General features: G+C 37.1%; 1 pseudogene; it reads left to right on the top strand.

Moving 5' to 3' along the window:
- The first annotated feature begins 4,007 nt into the window (after positions 1 to 4,007).
- LOC102907021 (small ribosomal subunit protein eS7 pseudogene) lies at positions 4,008 to 4,644 on the top strand (annotated as a pseudogene).
- The last annotated feature ends 14,727 nt before the right edge of the window (positions 4,645 to 19,371 follow it).

Here is a 19,371-nt window from a genome sequence, read left to right as displayed (position 1 = left end):
GAAAAAACAAAAATGTAAAACAAAATAATTTAATATTGTCATATTACTGTTAACCTGGTTACATAGTAAACAGTTCTCCACTTTTTTTGATTTTTAGGTTTTTTTAAAATTTATTTATTTTGAAATTAGCTTCTTTCAAAGATGAGCCCTTTTATTTCAGTATAAAGTGTTCATCCTTGAACATAACCAACAAAAACAGATTTGGAATGTTGTATTTACATATTTGTTTGTTTGTGTGTGTGTATGTGCTTGAAGAATCGATTTGAGATTGAAAGGCATTGAAGGAGTTGGAAGAAGTATACCTGAGAGATATTGGAGGATGAAATGAAGGGGTGAAAGCAATATAATTCTGTATTAACTAAAAATGTATTAAAATTGGATTTCAAAAAAATTAAAATAACAAGATTTATTTATGTGTGTGAATGTTTTGCATATATGCATGTCTGTGCATCATGTGCACGCATTGACTTCAGATGACAGAAGAGTGTGTCTGATCTGGAGTTATAGACATTAGTATTTCACCATGAGGATTCTGGGAATTGAACCCTCGTTCTCTGGAAGAGCAGCCAATGCTCTTAACAGCTGAACCATCTCTACAGTCCCAACATCTGTTTTTACACTCTTGTCTTATGTTTCACAATATAACCCAAGACAGTACAGCAAAAATTAATTCTTATGTCTTTTTGATTTTCTCTTTGAGTAGATATGGGACACTCATTTCCAGTTTATCATTATTTCTAATTACAATATTTCAAGTACAGGCCAGGTCACACAGAATTCTTACTCTATTTTTTTTTACCACCAATTCTTTCAAAACTGTTGAACGTGCCGTTCTCCATTCATCTAATGAGCTTCTTCTCTTGAATGACATTTATATTTCTATAATCTAGATTTAGCTGTGAAATGTTTATGATACCTTTTGGATATGTACCAGGTGTTCGAAGTGGAAGGTTTGTACAAAACCTCTTGCTTGTCATTTTCAAAGCAGGAGTCTCTAGCAGTCTCAAAACAGAGATGGGAGATTCTTCAAAGTCATCTTCCTACTCAAACATATTGAACCGTTCATCAATTTTTATATATTACCCTGATCTATAGATATTTATTTAAAGTCTACATGGTTTGGTTAAATAGTATCTAAAAAGAAAAGTAATATGTTTGAGTTAATTTTTTTCAGTGTATATAGTTTACTCAGACTGTCTATATTTTAGCTTTGGACTAGGCTGAAATAATGTATCATTTTTTGATACATTGATGGTTTAAGAGTTGTCCTTTAGCACACTTGCTAGCCTTTCATGACATTCCATACATTAGACAGAGCTCAATTAGTGGACTGTGGATTTCAGAAGAAAATTCATAAACAATTTGTTAATATTAGACAATTATGCACAATGAAAGAATTGCACAATATGCCCAAAATATGGAGCAATAACGAGAATAGGAGCATGGCAATTTTCCTGGCTTCTATCCAGGAGGAAAATCTGTCTCTCTCCCATCTGGAGCACTTAGCAAAGTGCACCTCAGTAGTTGATAAATATGGCAAGGGAGGAAGAGAAAATGGAACAAAATCATAAGTAAGAGGAGCAAATGTCAAACTGACAAGATTTTATGGAACAAAACATCCAGAGAGGAAAGCTGTCTTGTCTTACTAAATCTTTCACTGTAACATAATATCTTTCTGGAATGTGCACTGCCAAGCTAGAATAAGAGGAAAGGTAGCACTAACTGTACAATGCAATTAAACCATTTATTGATGAGTGTGGTTATAAAGGTTCAATTATAATTGCTTATTCTCTGTGAGATCAGGAACTCCCTAGGAGGTAGCTTAATAAAAGTGAAATAAGACTTCACAATCATTTTCAAACACAGTATTTCTGCTACTATTTTATATGCTTTTTATTTTCAATGTGTTTTTAATTGAAATAGAATTATATGACTTTTCCTCTCCCTTACATCACTCATGCTACCCACAATAACCATAAATGAACAAAATTCCCAGTACCAACTAGGAGAAATCCCTTTAGAATAGTTAGTCAGGGAAGTTGAAGTGATTATCAAAACAATATTGATTTATCCCTTGATTATACCTTATGGATTGAAGGCGGCCCACAGTTGCCGAAGACACCAAACATGGACATTTAGGATACTTGGATTCCTGATGATTCAAGGTGGATCTGCTTCTATGGTTCTAGAAAATAGTATGCAAGCTGCTAAGGGAAGGAAGCCATAAAACAGCCCTCCTCAGCTGTAGCACCTGTGACCCATGACAATGACCAGCATGGCAAGATATCCATAAAGGTCCAGTAAGTGACATTATATGTTGGTGACAACCAGGAGCTGTCAATGGACTTATGGACCACTCCACAGGAAGGAAATCATATACGATACCGGAAACCTAGCCAGCTTCCTGGGGTTCATGATGTCATGGACCATTGAAAAGAATACACTACTACCACTTTGTCAAACAAGCATAATTCCTGTCTATGTTTCTGGGTCTTCTTATACATTGTATCTTCTGAGGGAGACTAAAGATTTGACTTCCAAAATCAAAGTGCAGTCTGATATGATAACAGGACATTTGATGCAAAACCATGTAAGTAAGCATTCTAAAGTTTAAAGAATGAATATTATTGAAAAAGTCTTAGTTTACAACCAACTTATTACATATCTGATCAATAAAGTCAAATTACAAATGAACCACCCAGGTAAAATTTACTGACATCAAATTTGGTCATGTTTCCTGGAAAATCACAATCCGTAAAAACTAGTGCTGCAATTATTACTTGCTCATATCTGTCAGAAACCTAGCCCAAAGACTTGGTAGATATTTAGCAATATTGTTTTGTCACTAATTCTTTTGAGTGCTTGAAACTCCAAGATATTACTGTAAGATATGACTTAGAGAAATGACTCACTCTCACGGTAAACAGTAATGGAAAAAGGCATGACATATGCCTTTGTATCATGGGATTTACTATATATATATATATATATATATATATATTGGTTTCTCAAGACAGGGTTTCTCTGTGTAGCTTTGCGCCTTTCCTGGATCTCGCTCTGTAGACCAGGCTAGCCTTGAACTCACAGAGATCCGCCTGTCTCTGCCTCCTAAGTGCTGGGATTAAAGGCCTGTGCCACCACCACCTGGTGGGAGTTACTTAGTGTATTTCAACATTATTTCCTTTTTCAAAGCAGGATGAATGAATTCTCTGAAATTTGTCTGTAGTACCTACCAGCAACCTGCTAGCTAATGTTAAAGAACAGTTCCAAGTGATAGCAAACACATAGTACAGATTTGCAGGAACTCAAAGTTTTTATTTCTTTATTTAGTAAATGCAGGATTACTTGAGTTTTTTCATAAATAAAAGAAATTTAAAGTCACCTGGCTTATAAGAAAGATAAAATTATTTATGAATCATTTGTACATGATTTTGGTAAGAAGACTTACTCTATATTGTAGTGGCAGTATAAGAGTCTCCAGGTAGACCCTTCACTAGTCTCACACAGCATCTGTTGTCAAATTTCCATGTCATTTGAATGACTTACAAACAGAAAAACAAGATGCCATGTGTGAGAACAGCATGCTTACTGAAATCACAATGATCTGAGAAGACTCAAATTTCAATCCATTTTGTTCGTAAGATATCCTTTCAGAGGAATTCTTCATTGTTTAATGGCTTCCACAAAAGAAAGTTTCTAGTAGAATGATAGAAAAAAACAGAACTGGGAAAATGTATTTGTAACACTGTTACAGACAGCATGTTTAGTATCTATCTTCCTGTTTGGGTGTTTAGTATTAAATTGAATGTGGAGGCAAATTTACATACATATACATAGTGCTGCCAGTATACACATGGATGGAAGACTGTCCTCCTGGGGCATGGACAACCTGTCACAGGTTGCAAGAAAAAGTGACATTACCCCGCCAGGTAGCAGCAGTATTGCTTTTCAGCTAGGAGTGTGCCTTAAGAGTTTCTTCCCACTCTTTCTAAGCCGGCACTCCGCACTCCGTAAGGGATGAGCCATGTTCAGCTCGAGCACCAAGATTGTGAAGCCCAATGGCGAGAAGCCGGACGAGTTCGAGTCTGGCATCTCCCAGGCGCTGCTCGAGCTGGAGATGAACTCCGATCTCAAGGCGCAGCTTCGGGAACTGAACATCACCACGGGCAAGGAAATTGAAGTTGGTGGTGGCCGGAAAGCTATCACAATTTTTGTACCAGTTCCTCAGCTGAAGTCTTTTCAGAAAATCCAAGTCTGGCTGGTTCGTGAATTGGAGAAAAAGTTCAGTGGGAAGCATGTGGTCTTCATTGCTCAGAGGAGGATTCTGCCCAAGCCAACTCGGAAAAGCCGCACGAAAAATAAGCAGAAGCGCCCCAGAAGCCGCACCCTCACTGCAGGGCACGACGCCATCCTCCAGGACTTGGTCTTCCCAAGTGAGATTGTGGGGAAGAGGATCCGCGTGAAACTGGATGGCAGCCGGCTCATAAAGGTTCATTTAGACAAAGCCCAGCAGAACAACGTGGAGTACAAGGTTGAAACTTTTTCTGGTGTGTATAAGAAGCTCACAGGCAAAGATGTTAATTTTGAATCCCCGGAGTTTCAGTTGTGAAGAAAATGACTAAATAAAGTGTCATTCATGGTAAAAAAAAAAAAAAAAAAAAAAAAAAAAAAAAAAAAAAAAAAAAAGTCTCTTCCCTATCCACTCTAGAATTTTAACTCAACTGATATTGTACAGTCTATTCTTTTACTTAGGAGAACTCGCTAGAGACTTGACTTTGCTCCTTGAATGATTGGTTTCTACTTCTTCTGAGTAAGCTGAACTTAGATGTTCAGCACCAAACAAAAAACACTTCATGTGTTTAACTATAAAAAGAGTGACTACACTAACTCCTAACATAGAGTAAGCACACATTTAGCTACTGTTCCTGAACCCATGACATGAAATAAAATTTCAAACATTAAGTTCTCATTTCTATATATGAGTATTAGAAGAATTTTCCTCTTTCAGATTAATAACACGAGAAGGATTTTCATGTAGTGAGCATGATTAAATCACTCTAGCCTGAAGGAATTTCTGCTTCTGTAACAAAAAACCTAACTACTTTATTAACCATACATAGTTAAGTGACCACAAGTCTAGCTACCAGAGTGTTTCTTCACATTTAAGTTAATACAACTTCTCAAAATTGACTCAATGTTACTTAACAAACCTGGGAATCAACTGTTATTATTGAGCTCAAAACTATTAGGTCTCTGCCATACATTAAGGTATAATTTTATAAATTGTGTCTCTATGAAATTTCTTGATGTTGTAATAATAATCAGATGGCTATGTCAAAATAGAATATATGAGATTAAATGATTTTTTTTTTATTTTTCCTTTTATTTTATTTTACAATACCATTCAGTTCTACATAACAGCCACAGATTCCCTTGTTCTCCCCCTTCCTGGTCCCCTCCCGTTCCCCCCAGCCCACCTCCCATTCCCACCTCCTCCAGGGCAAAGCCTCCCCCGAGGACTGAGGTCGACTTGGTAGACTCAGTCCAGGCAGGTCCAGTCCCCTTCTCCCAGATTGAGCCAAGTGTCCTTGCATAAGTCCCAGGTTTCAAACAGCTAACTCATGCAATGAGCACAGGACCTGATAACACTGCCTAGATGCCTCCCAAACAGATCAAGCCAATCAACTGTCTCACCTATTCAGAGGGCCTGATCCAGTTGGGGGCCCCTCAGCCCTTGGTTCATAGTTCATGTGTTTCCATTTGTTTGGCTATTTGTCCCTGTGCTTTATCCAACCTTGGTTTCAACAATTCTCGCTCATATAAACCCTCCTCTTTCTCACTAATTAGACCACCCGGGGCCTAGCCGTGGATGGCTCAGCCATTAAAGGCTAGGTTCACAACCAAAAATATGAGATTAAATGATTTTAATTGAAAGGACAAAAAAGAGATAGAGGAGGAAAGTAAACAGATGAAGGTGATCATCACCATTGATTGCTATCACTACTGTAAATATGACAATACAGTGAATCATAAAAATAGCACTCACTAACATGTAATTCTGATACACAAAGTACTTTTATAGGTGATAGTCTTAATTGAATAAATTATTTAAAATTACAAAATATTCCCAGAGGAAAAGAGTTATAGATGCATTTCAGTGAATTAAACATCATGGTTAAAGGACCCAAAGTGTCTGACATGGAAAAGAATGAATCAAAATGTAGGGAATGAATGGTAACAAGTTAGAGAAAGTAGAGGCGAAAAAGCACCATTTGCAGCTTGAATGTCATGTAAGACATTTGAACTAGATGACTTTTTCTAAAATCTTTAAAGTAATATAAGCAAAAGAACTTTGGACAAACAAATGTATCTTTCAGAAATGGAAAATCTGCAGCAAGTCATGAGTCAAGTTGAGTAGTATGGAGAGAAACGGTGGACAAAAAAGACAAGAGAGATCCAAAAAGTCATAGAGAAGTAGCTAATCAATGACACTTGTTCCTGTCCTGGAAATCTTATGATGGATGTGCCAGTAGCACATGTTAGAGAAAGTGATATAAACAGAAAGGCTAAAATCATAAAAGTATGAGCAATGCCTCATGCCATTGAGTGTGACTGGTTTGAATGTATTCATAATAAACTTAGTTATCAATAATGTGTTGGCATCATATTAGGAAAGAAAACACTTCCTCCTTGATGTAATTTAACCAATAGAAAGCCCTGTTTTGAATTTTCTGCTTTGCTCTTCCTGTGTCTTCTGTCATTCCTGTCCGTTTTATGAGTCTGAATTTTTGTCTATCTAAAGGCTGTCTTGTGAGTCTGTCCCTGTGTGTCTTGTATGAATACAAGGCTTTGCTCTCTGCTCTATTAAACAGCACATAAAAAATGGCATTGGGGAAGGAATGAGGAGTACTTTACAGGAATCTAAAAGATTTTTATAAGGGCTTAAGTCACTACAACTGAAGCCAACAGATAACAAACAAAAACTATTTAGCAATGTCCAAATGCTGCTTTCAGCATTTATGGTAAGTTTTCATTCTGTTTCCATGAAATGATTATCTTAACACACATGCATTACTCTCGAGTCAGAGTCATGGAAGAGTACATAATTTAAGACGGCAGCTATGCATTAGCTTACGTAACACTGATTACATGGGAAATCTAAAACCAGTAAGGTTGGTGGTTACATTGTTCTTGTAAAGGTAGGTTAAACACACAGGCTGAGTGCAAAGTAGGACAGTAGTCTAATTTCCTAAGTGACCTTAAGTTGTGTTATTAAATTTGGTAGTGAGGTCCACCAACAGCTCCAGTCTCTTAAAATGTAAGGGGTGTTTTCTTAGTGTTGTATTGCGACAACTAAGCCTATAACATGTGAGAGTTAAAAAATAAGAAACAAAGGAAAAACATTATGAGAGAGAATCATTTCAGAAAAGGAGACTTAACATGTAGTGACAGTAGAAGACAAGGAACCAATCGCAGAAAACAAACCAGGAGAAGTTGCCTCTGGAAGAATCCACAAAGTCAAAGCGGAGAGCTGCTGTCTGTTGGGCCAACTGTTGCTGTTTGAAAACATGGAAACATCAATGAGCCTGGAAAAGAAAATGAAAGAGTTGAGGATGAATGTTCATTCACAAAATACTAAGGAACCAAGTGGTCAGTTTAAAACCATCTTTAACACATGCAAAGTTTTTTTCTAATAGAAAAAATAAAACAGGAAGCATATGGAGAGCTAAGTTGGAAAAAATATAAAGGCAGGAGAACTGCGTTCTATTAGGCTGAAAATATGTTCAGAGAAGACCCAGTGCTCAATAATAGTCTTCAGAATTAAATATAATTTATTAGTCAACTGTTTGGAGATGAAGTTTAACTGCTGGCACCACCTGTGCAGAGTCTTCTTTTGTTTTGCAATCCTTTAAAGTTAATGAATGTTGCACTAATTTCTTCAGGAAAGAAATGAAGATGTGGCATGTATATGCAGGTACAATTAGTACATGTCACTCACTGATAACAAGATCCACCTGACATACAGGTCCTGTAACTAGTCTTCAGGCCATCACATACCACCAGATGTCCTTAGGTAGCTTGATCATTTAATAAACTGATAATGAATGAAAAAAAAATCACTGTTATTTCTCTGCTTGGCAGCTTACTTAAGAGTATAGCCTAAGGGGTAGAATTGAAAATGAGAACATTTCAAACACAAAAGCAAAGTAGACACAGATGTATTTCAATTGCTGATTTATTTCATATAATATGAATAATCTTTTATATTACATCTGATTATTTCTGAAAAAATACAATTTCTAAAATTAATTATTTTGTTTTTTATATCTTTTACATTTAAAAAAAACATTTTAAGTATTTGTTATATTTTTTAATAATGTTTTTATAAAGTCTTTGAGAATTTCATACACTGTGTTTGCTGTATAGCAATTTTTGCTGGATTGAAATATTCTGTCCCCCAGGTAATCTCCTAAAGACAAAAATTAAATAATTTGAAACTGCTTCAGGAAGTCCCCAAAATTGATCAAATTCACTTGGCCCCTCTCTGCCAAGAGTAAACAGCAGACAGTTGACACCACTTCCTGGGAGAGACAGAAACCAGCCCAGCTTTGTGCCAAAGGTTTAGATCAGCTGAATCACCTGGAAAGAACACTTTCCAACCTGTTGAGCTGCCATCAGACTGTGCAGTGTGCTCCAGGTTCACAGCTTTTGTGAGCTGTTACCAATGCTGGGGTGGGCTTGGTGATACAGCTGTATTTGAGTCATTTCTGCTTCTATTAGTAACTTCTCATCCATAATCCCATAATTCATTTCAGTACAACTCATTGGTTCACCAAATTAGACTTCAGTAGTACCTAGAATTTGGTCTGTCATGGGCTCCCCATTTCAGTGAGTAGATGCTTTTCCCCAGGGAAAAGTCTGTCACATAACAATGTTTTAGTGTTTTGATCAAATTTCTCCCCCTCCCCTGACTCTCCCCAAACCATCTCCTACCACTTCCTGCCCACCCAACTGTTCTCTCTGTCTCTCCCACCTTCCCTTCCTGTCTTGCTCTTTCTCTCTCTGTGTCTCTGTCTCTGTGTCTCTGTCTCTCTCTCTCCTTCTCTCCCCCCCCTCTCTCTCCCTCTATCCCACAAGTTTTGTTTGTATATGCTAACTCTCTTGGGTATAGGGCCTGCTCTGGAGTGTGGTTCATATATGCGGTATCACACCATTCAAGCAAACACTTTCCCTCTCCCAGGAAGAATCAAATGATAATAATTCCTCAGCCAATGAGAGAATTGGTACTCACCTCACCTTATCCATGGCATTTTTTCTGGCTTGAGCTTGTGCAGATATTGTTATTCCTTTCATAGTCTCTGAGTTCATATGTGTATCCATCTTATTGTGTCTGAAAAATGCTATTTGCATAGAGTCACCTACCACCTCTGACTGTTATAATCTCTTCACCTCCTCTTCATAGATCTCTGAGCCTTGAAGATAGAGGTGTACCAATTCATGGCTGAGAACTTATTCTCTGTATGTTGGCCATGTGTGGTCTTTGGTAATTGGCTTCAACTGCAAGGGGCTTCTGTGATGAGGTTGAGTGATGCACCAATCTATGGGTACATCAATGAGTCATTAAGAGTGTGCATAAGTTTGTGGGTTTGTGAAAGTGAGTACTTGCTATGATGGAGGCCAGCAGAGAGCATCCAATCTCATTGGAGCTGCAGTTACAGGCAGTCATGAGCTGTCACAGGGGTGTCCTCAGCTGTCCACCACAGGGGTGCTTGCAATTGAACTCAGGCTATGTATAAAAACAAAATTTACTGATAATGACTTACTCATATCCAGGGAAAGTTCAAAAATAATAACTGTAAAGATAACACACAGGGAGAAACAAAAATAAGCCTTTACTCTCAGCACTTGGGAGACAGAGGCAGATGGACTTATATGAGTTGATGGATAGTCTAGTGTAGACAACAAGTTCCAGGACAGCTATGGCTACATAATAATAGGAGCCTGTAAAAAATACTGTAATGGGTGTAATAATTAGCCATATTGACTTATTTGTCAATTTGTAGGTATTTTTAGAAAAAAGGGACATTATACCCCAGTCTCTCAGAATTATATAAATATAATATAAACCTCTTTCATATCTGAATCTTAAAATATTTTTTATCATGACAAGAATTTTTTTCTACTGTGGTTTATTATTCTCAAACCACATACTTTCTAGTTAGCTTATTATAGGAACACATTACTTAATGGAGGGATGATTCCAAGTAATCATAATAAAATAACACACCTCTCAAATATTCATAGTATACTAAAATTTATATGGCTTAAAAATGTATAGAAGATGCGACAGTGACGGGACTCAACCAAACACAGCCCGGGCTGTGCTAGGATTCCCTCAACAGCGCTTCACCAATCAGGAGCCCAGGTGAGTCAGCCCTGAGGGCATAAAAGGGGCACAGCTGGTACTGCCTCCCTCATCTGCGGTCTGAGGTGGTGTTTGCCAGGGAAAGATGCCTGCCACTCCCCCATCCTAGCCACCTGTGGCAAGTGGGAGAGCTAGCCCTGAGGTCATAAGAGCAGGAGAGCTGTCTCTGCCCCTCACCAGCTGATGCACTCAGGAGAGTGGCCCCTGTACCTCTTTGGGCAACACAGAAGAGCTGCCCCTGCTGGTGTAGGTGTGGGAGAACCAATCCTGAAGACACCAAAGCAGGAGAACTTGCCCCGTCCCCTTATTCATTGCTGCAAGGGGTGAACTAGCTGGAGAAAGGCTGCAGAGCTCACCCTGGTAGTGGGATGCGGGGTGAGCAGGCAGACTGACCAACCATGCAAATACCCAGGCCCAGAACCAAGGTTATAAGTTGGCCTGTCCCATGTGTGGTCTGCTGGAGCATGTGAAGGGGCGGGTCCGGCAGGCCCAAAGCTACATGATCTCCATGACACTGGGCAGCATTCTAGATACAAAATAAAGAACAATCAGACCACAACCCATAGAACCATGGAGGCTATATATATATAGCATGGAGGTCCCTAGGACAACTGTGGCTTATAATAAATTTCGGTTTTACTCAATTATTGAAAAAAAAAAGATCCGCCGGGCGGTGGTGGCGCACGCCTTTAATCCCAGCACTCGGGAGGCAGAGCCAGGTGGATCTCTGTGAGTTCGAGGCCAGCCTGGGCTACCAAGTGAGTTCCAGGAAAGGCGCAAAGCTACACAGAGAAACCCTGTCTCGAAAAACCAAAAAAAAAAAAAAAAAAAAAAAAAAAAGAAAAAAAAAAGATCCAAATGAATGGAAACACATGAACTATGAACCAAAGGCTGAGGGGCCCTCTGAATAGGTGAGGCAGTTGATTGGCTTGATCTGTTTGGGAGGCAACTAGGCAGTGGGATCGAGTCCTGTGCTCATTGTATGAGTTGGCTGTTTGAAACCTGGAGCTTATGCAGGCACGCTTGTCTCAGTCTGGGAGGAGGGGACTGGACCTGCCTGGACTGAGTCTACCAGGTTGATCTCAGTGCTCCGGTGAGTCTTTGCCCTGGAGGAGGTGGGAATGGAGGGTGGGCTGGGGAGAAGGGGAGGAGGTGGGAGGGGGGAGAACAGGGGAACCCGTGGCTGATATGTAGAACTGAATGGTATTGTAAAATAAAATAAAAGGAAAAAAAAAAAGAAAGAAAGAAAAATAAGATATTCAAGAGGAGTTCCAATGAGGGCCCAGCTTTGATAGTGTAGCAGAAACCAGAGGCCACTAACCAGACCAATGACTCTTTGCAATGAACACTTGCAATTAAAAATACATGAACCAAAGGATTTACTGAGTGGCTCACTGTCACACTATAGCTTCTATGTCGAGAGATTTTCTTTTTTCTCTTAAATGTTTTTTTTTTTTTTCTTGGAAGGGGTGATTGCAAGGGCAGGGGCCTAATACAAAGGAAATGAATGTGATCAAGATGCATGATTTGAAAGACACAAAAAATAAATTAAAAGCAAGTTATTAAAAAAGTAAGGAAGCATAGTTTATAGATTTTTTCATACTATTTTATAGAAATCTGTAATATATAGCAATTAATTCAATTTATGAGTTTTCAGTGTACCCAAAACATTGACAAGTGCATGGTTCATATATTTTTATTTATCATCTGTCAAATTAGAATCACCTTTAAATTACCAATGAAGCTCTCATTTTTCCCATCTGGTGAGGGCATTATCTGCACTCAGTAGCCCTTACTTCACAGACCCAGAGACACTAAGATTCCCATTCTCACAAGAATCGAAAAGCTCATTCTGGACTTCTCACATATCAGTCAGCATGTGAATCACCAGATTCCCACATTGTGTTATTATCCCCAACTAACTAAGCAGTTGTGATTTGTATTTAATATGTCTGGACAATATAAGACCCTCCTACATTGGAGATAAAAAGCTCTGAACAATCAATTAATAGTTATCTGCTACATATTTCTGCCTTAGTCGCCTTCCCAAGGGTGTGACTAAATTTGTGGAAAATTTATCAGTAGATAGGAAGTGCTGATAATCAGATAAGAAAATGAAGATACCCAGTGTGTACTTCTCATCATGTGCAGCCTAAGTTTTCTTAAATTAGGATTACTTGTGTAGGAAAGAGTTTGGGGATATGGTAGAAGAGTCACATGTAAGGAAATGACAATTGATGTTTCCTAATTTCATTCCTTTTACAATGAATTTGCATAATGTTTTCTGAAAACATATTCCTTCATTTTGTTTCTACTCTTTCAGGCTCATTGCCTTAGCAATATTCTTGTAGCATCACTGGCCGAGGGATGGCAAGGAGAAGGGAGTTTTTAGGGAAAAGCACACATTGTCTAGCTCTCTCAGATGTATATGTATAGCTGGGGTGTTTGTTGGCATTTAGTGAACCCTAGTGATAATGTTGAGGTAAGATAGAACTTGGTACTGAGGAGTTTGGGGTGAGAATTTGATTTAGCAGTATTTTTAAAATCAAAATTTCTAAAGACCAAGCCTAAGACCTTACACACACACCCACACCCCCCCCCCACACACACCCCTTAGGGCATATATTCATATACACTCCTAATGACTTCCAATCTTTCTCAATCAAAGCAAGGGTCCTGGTAGTGCTATGTTAGTCAAATTTACTTTCTGTGACAAATATCTGATATAAACAACTTAAGAGGAAGATGATTTATTTTACTCAGGATTTCAGACATTCCAGTCAATGTCTGCTGACTCCATTGTTTCTGGGCCAGTGGTAGGGCAGAAGTCCATCATGCAAAGGCCTGGCAGAGCAGAGATACTCACCTAGTGGCAGCCCAAAAAAGCAGAGACCACAAGGAACTTGCTCAGCATATGCCCTCCATGCTGTGGGTGACTCTGTGCCAGAGACCTATGATCAAAATTGCCCTTACCCTCCACCCTGAGGGCTCTAGCTGAAGTTGTCAAAGATCCAGTGACATTATCAGATTTAGTGATGTGTATTAGCTCAGACAGCTGTTGCTTCTGCTGACATTCTTGTAGTTGTGTCAGAAAAGATTGAGCAAATGAAAGAAAATCACCTTGACATGTCTATTTTAGGAATTCCATTGAATACCAGGAAGATGTTGTTCTTCCATCAATTTTACAAGGTACAAGATGGTTAGAAGATGTAGAAGGACTTAGGACGTGTTCCCATGTTCTCACTCTGGGTGTAAGAATTGTTTGTTTGTTAGCACAATACAGACAGGAAGCTAATGGGATAAAAAAGAATAGAATGAATTTTTCTTATTCCTATCATTTTGGGGTTGTTTTTATGCACACAGGAAGCTATATGCAAACTATGCTATAGTTTCAAAACTTGAGGTGAAATTTATTAATTGCTGGATTAACATTAAAAAGTGTATATTTGAACTTATAAAATGAACTTTTCTGTGAGGTAAACATTATATGTAAATGCAAATTTACTTCAAATTTATCTAAATAGCCAGTATTCCAGAGTCTGAAAATAAATTTTACACACACACACACACACACACACACACACACACACATATATATATATATAAGAGATCATATTTTCATTGCAAATAACTAATACAGGTGGTACTATAAAGGATTATTTCATTTATTTAATTTCTGTGGGATAATGCTTTTGTACACTGTAAAGATTTGTTACTCGAATTGCTTTAATAAAATGCTGATTGTCAGTAGCCAGACAGGAAGTATAGGTGGGTCAACCAGATCAGGAAAATTGTGGGAAATAAAGGGGCAAGGCAGCGTCAGTAGATGGCATCCAGCCACCCAAGGAGCAAGATACCAGCAGACCAGTAATGCCATGGCCATGTGGCAAAATGTAGATTGATAGGAATGAGTTAATATAAATATAACAGTTAGTTAGTTAAGCTACTGGCTAAGCATATTTATAAATAATATTAAGCCTCAGAGTCAATTACTTGGGGAGCAGCTGCTGGGTATTTGGGAATAGGTAGGCAGGAGAGAGACTTCCACCAGTACTTAATTACTAGAAAATATTACCATATCTAATTGAGATTTGTCTTATTTTTGAAAATGAACATAGTATAACAAAGACAAATAATTTTATCTTTACCAAATAATAGTTGTTGATAGATATGCATTCCATATTTAATTTTAACTAGTTTATAGAGATATATGACATACTCTGAGATGATTATAGAGTTATATTTTGTGCATTTCATAACCAAAATGCAAAACTATCCCCCATGGATTTTCACCTCTACTAAGAGAATTTTTGTCATATAAAGCCATTGATTAGTGTAAAAAAGTAAGATTAAGTAAAGTTTAGTGAGCAGATTCTTTTATAATAAGCAAGACAAAAACTCAATGATGAAAATTTCTAGTGTAAGGAAAACACCTGGCTTAATTTTAATGAGACTCCCAGATAATTTGAATCTGTGACAGCTAACAAATGGGACCCTTTAAATTCATTAATATTTTATGATTACACCATTGGGGCTTAAGAAAAGGAAATAATCAAATCATTTCAAATAAGTGAAAGTTTCTAGGAAAGATTGTGGACAAACAAAAGACAAACTGTAGCTCGCTGCCACGGTGGGAACCATCAGAATCACATTCTCCTTGAAAGCCATATCCTGTCATTTCATTTCAAGCCTTGTTTATTTCTACAAAGACAAGGTATGGGGTGATTTTCAGACATAGATAGATTATGCTTTAATTTCTTATAGCAAAAGCAGCGGCAAGAAGTAGAAATCTGAGAATACCTTTCTTCCCCTTTAAAGGTATCATTGCAGCAACACTCGGTCTGAGGCTTGTTATTCTAGGTACTCCAGGAACTGACGCAGAGAGATGCAGCTTTGCAGACAGCCTGAAATACACACTGGCTTGATGCTGTCCAAGTGAACTTAGTGAGACCTTGACTCAAAACAAAAATTAAAGGGAGGGCTAGGCATGCCATTCAGTGGTGGAGCACTTGCCTATCAATCAGCAATCTCTAATTTCAGTACAGTAAATATAATTATATATCAGTAAAAGAAAAAAAGTTTCTGTTTTTTTATAGATTTCTACATTGATTTTGTTTGTCATGATTGCTATTTTTGTTAAGGTTGGCAATTAATTCATTGAAATTGTTTAACTAAAGAGTATCAAGGGCACCAAAGTATCAGTTTTTATCAAGAACAGAAATGTTTTTCATGTTTGTAATTTACAAGTGCTAGGAAAGCAACATGGGAACATTGTTGTTTCCAAGTCCAAAATACAAGAGTGACAAACCTCTATAACTGTTCCATAGTTCACCGAAAGATAGAGACAATATCCTGGATGTTCAGAATTGATGATGACTGTGAAATGACTATTGCAACTTTATAAATATTAAGATTCCATTAGTTCTTGAGTCTGATTCTTTCATATGCATATGATATATGTCCATATGTAGATGTAGATGTATGTGTATATGTATATATGTGCAATCTTATCTGTGTATATTCTCCATAAAGAAATGCCTGCCAGGTACCAGAACATCTAATGTCTTAGTATGCTTCTCACTTGGTCCTTACAATTTTAAAACAATTTACCTAGTTCACCAGTCCAGTTCATTTTTCAGACAGTGTACCCTAAAATATGTGGAAACTTGTAAAAGGTTAGGGAAATTCACAGCACTGATTCTCAGTTCTAAATTTTTAGTTTTATGGTTTTAGGCTAATGCTCAATTTACAACTTTACCTCAATAGTACATGTATAATAGCACTAATAAACCATAGTTAATGTCATGTATGTGTTAAATCATTAGATTATAATTTGAGCCATGTATTTGTTTTTCATTTTAATTTATTTTCTTATATTTTTGAGGGACATTGCAGCAATCAATTAAAGAGTCTTGCATTGCTATTGATAGAGATGTTGTAGAAGCCCAAAGTGGACGCATTCCCCACATGTTCATCTTAGTACCATGGAGAGAAGCGGGTCCTTAAAGCCAGGGATTAATTCCTTATTATATTCCAATCTGTCTTGTGCTTGAACTGTGTGCACAGATAATTTATCTGGAAGATTTTCTGAGGAGTCAGAGGGTTTTGAAGAAAGTGGATTAAATTACTTATTAGGTAGAGGAAGCTCACATGTATGTTGCTATAGACAACTCTCACTTCTCATTTATCTAAAAATAGTGTCACGTAGAATAGTGACACCAGTTAATCTAGACCAACAGAAACACAGACCTTGATACATTCATGATAGTGGCATTAATTTTATTTTCATTTTTTATTAGCTCCTGAAATATATAATAATCTAACTAGGCCTAAAATATGCTTTCTTTAATCCAGCAAATGAAATGGACTTGCTATTTTCCACTAGTTTGCTATTTGCTATCTTAATGATTTACTATTTTTGTGGGCAGAATGAGCAAGCCAGAAATTAACATTTATCCTCAAATGAGAGGACTAAAAATTAATTAGACTCCTTCATAAAGCAACAAAGTAATTATTTTTGTCAATACAGACTTTGATGATATGAAAATGAAACCTTTTCCATCTCTTTTAAAAAGAAATATGGTCCCGGTTTGTTTGTTTCAGTCAATAGAATCTCCTGATATTTGTGATAAATTGGCCAATTACACTATCTAATCTCAAGGGGAAAATTAGGCAAAACTTCTATTTTCTCTGATTTTGAATCTGATGACTTGTATTAGGAAACAGTCAACAGTCTGTGTATGAGCAGTAGGCTGCATGCAGTGTGCTTTTAATGAATTTTAGGGTTGATGAAACACAATAAAATAAGCCAGCAAGACAATGTCTGAGTTATGGGATTAGCTTGTTCAGTTTAAACCTCAATGAACCCTAAGATCCCCCTCCCTGCAGCCAGGTAATTGTGGCTCTTGGCTTTATATAAATATTTATACTAGAATTACGTTTGTTCCAATTTGCTTTCTGCTGCTATGATAATATACTCTGACTAAAACAACATAAGGGGAAACGATTTATTTCAGCTTGCTGGTTATGCTCTATCATAGAAGGAAGCCAAAACAGAAACTCAAAGTTAAAAAACAAAACAAAACAAAAAACAAAAGCAAAAAAAACAAAAACAAAAACAAAAACAAAAAACCCACCACCAACAACAAAAGAAGTAGAAACTATAGATCAAAGCTGCTTACTGGCATGCTCCTGCTGGCTTGCTCAGCTACATCTCTACACAGCTCATTCCCACCTGCCAGGAATGGGATCTCCAACAGTGGGTGAGTCCTTTCCACATCAATTAGCAATTATGAAAAATCTTCACACACATAACCCCAGGCAAATCTGGTCTAGGCAATTCTTCAACTGAGGTTCTCTCTTCTCAGCTGTGCCAATTTGACAACTGAAGCTGACTGTGACAACATTTCATCCTTTTATAATTACATGTTTCAAATGAAAGATGACATAAAATATTTTCATCCACCCCTAGAACTTGATTGAGCATTTTTGTCTTGTCTGGTGGTAGGCAGAGATGCAGTAAAACATAGAGGTTTTAACCATTACCCTGGATTTGGAATTACTTGTTGTCCTGGAGAATATTGACCTGATAATTTGGTGATCTTGTATATGCAAATTATATTGAAGCAGAAGACCTGTGCAAAAAATCCCAATGTGGTATTTCAAAATTTTTTAATATTCACCTTTTTTTTTTTTACAAACTTCTTTAGGGTAAAAAACAATATAATTATTTTATAGCGTAGGCAACTAAAGAATATGTGAAATTCTTCCAATGAAGTCTCAGAAGTAATGACTGAAATATTAGAGATTTCTGTATTTTATTGAAGCAAGAATGTCTCCTGTGGCTTTCCTAGCCCACAGCTATAAGCATCCTGACACTTGCCAGGCTCATCAGTTCATGGATATTAGATATGCAAATTCTACCTTTCAACAAACCCTTAGGGGTGCTGACCCACATTAAAACTAAAAACTATTTTAAGGTATGGAATCTATGTATTTTAGGTTATTCCAAATGACTGGCCTCAGGCAAGATTTTCAAATTTACATTTGTTCTAAAACATTAACAGTAAATGAGACTATTATTCTTAGCAAATAGTAGGATTGTCCTTATATAATATCTAAATAAATGTATTAACAGATTAATAAAATGTGAAAGTTGAACAAATTGGCTGTATGAAGACCAATATGCACAGACTATTTACTCTGCTGTGCATATCAAGAAATAGGAATACAATATCAAAGCATATCATTTATAAATAAATAAAACTAATTAATATTGAAACAATACAATGTATATGTGGATGAAATCTTCAAAATTCTGCACTGAAAATTAGGAAACTATATTGAAACGTATTTTAAAAGAGTTGATTTGTTTGAAATGTAGTGTCAATGCATAGGAAAGTATTATCAAAAGGAATGTCATTCTCCCCAAATCATCTTGTACACTTAATGCTATTCTGGTAAATTCCACATAGAATCATTATGGCTTGACGAAGATAATTCTAAGTTGTACTTACTTGAAGAATTACTAGAATGACTCTAAAATATGTCAGAATTTATTATGAATCTATAATAAACATATCTTAGTTACTATTCTTGTTTTTGTAGTGGCAAAATAACATAACAACTTAAGGAAAAGGGCTTATTTTAGCTCAGAGTTCAAAGTTCAACTCATCTTAGCAGGAATGTCAAGGCGGCAGCAGCGTGAAGGGTCCCATTATGTCAGAACAGGAGAGTGGGATATGCAGGCATGCTGTTCTAGCCTCTTTCTCCATTTACAGACCAGGATCCCAGCCAAGAGATCTCTTCACATTAAGAAATGTAATCAAGAGGATTCCCTCTGAGGTATGCCCAGAGGGCCATCTTGCAGGTGATGCTGGATTCAATCAGTTAATAACAAACATTAACCGTGTCAAAATAACATGTTGTGTTGTAAAAAATACAAG

Source organism: Peromyscus maniculatus, chromosome 2 (assembly GCF_049852395.1).
Source record: "Peromyscus maniculatus bairdii isolate BWxNUB_F1_BW_parent chromosome 2, HU_Pman_BW_mat_3.1, whole genome shotgun sequence".
NCBI classification, from domain to species: Eukaryota; Metazoa; Chordata; class Mammalia; order Rodentia; family Cricetidae; genus Peromyscus; species Peromyscus maniculatus.
This window is presented reverse-complemented; position numbering and strand designations above follow the sequence as displayed.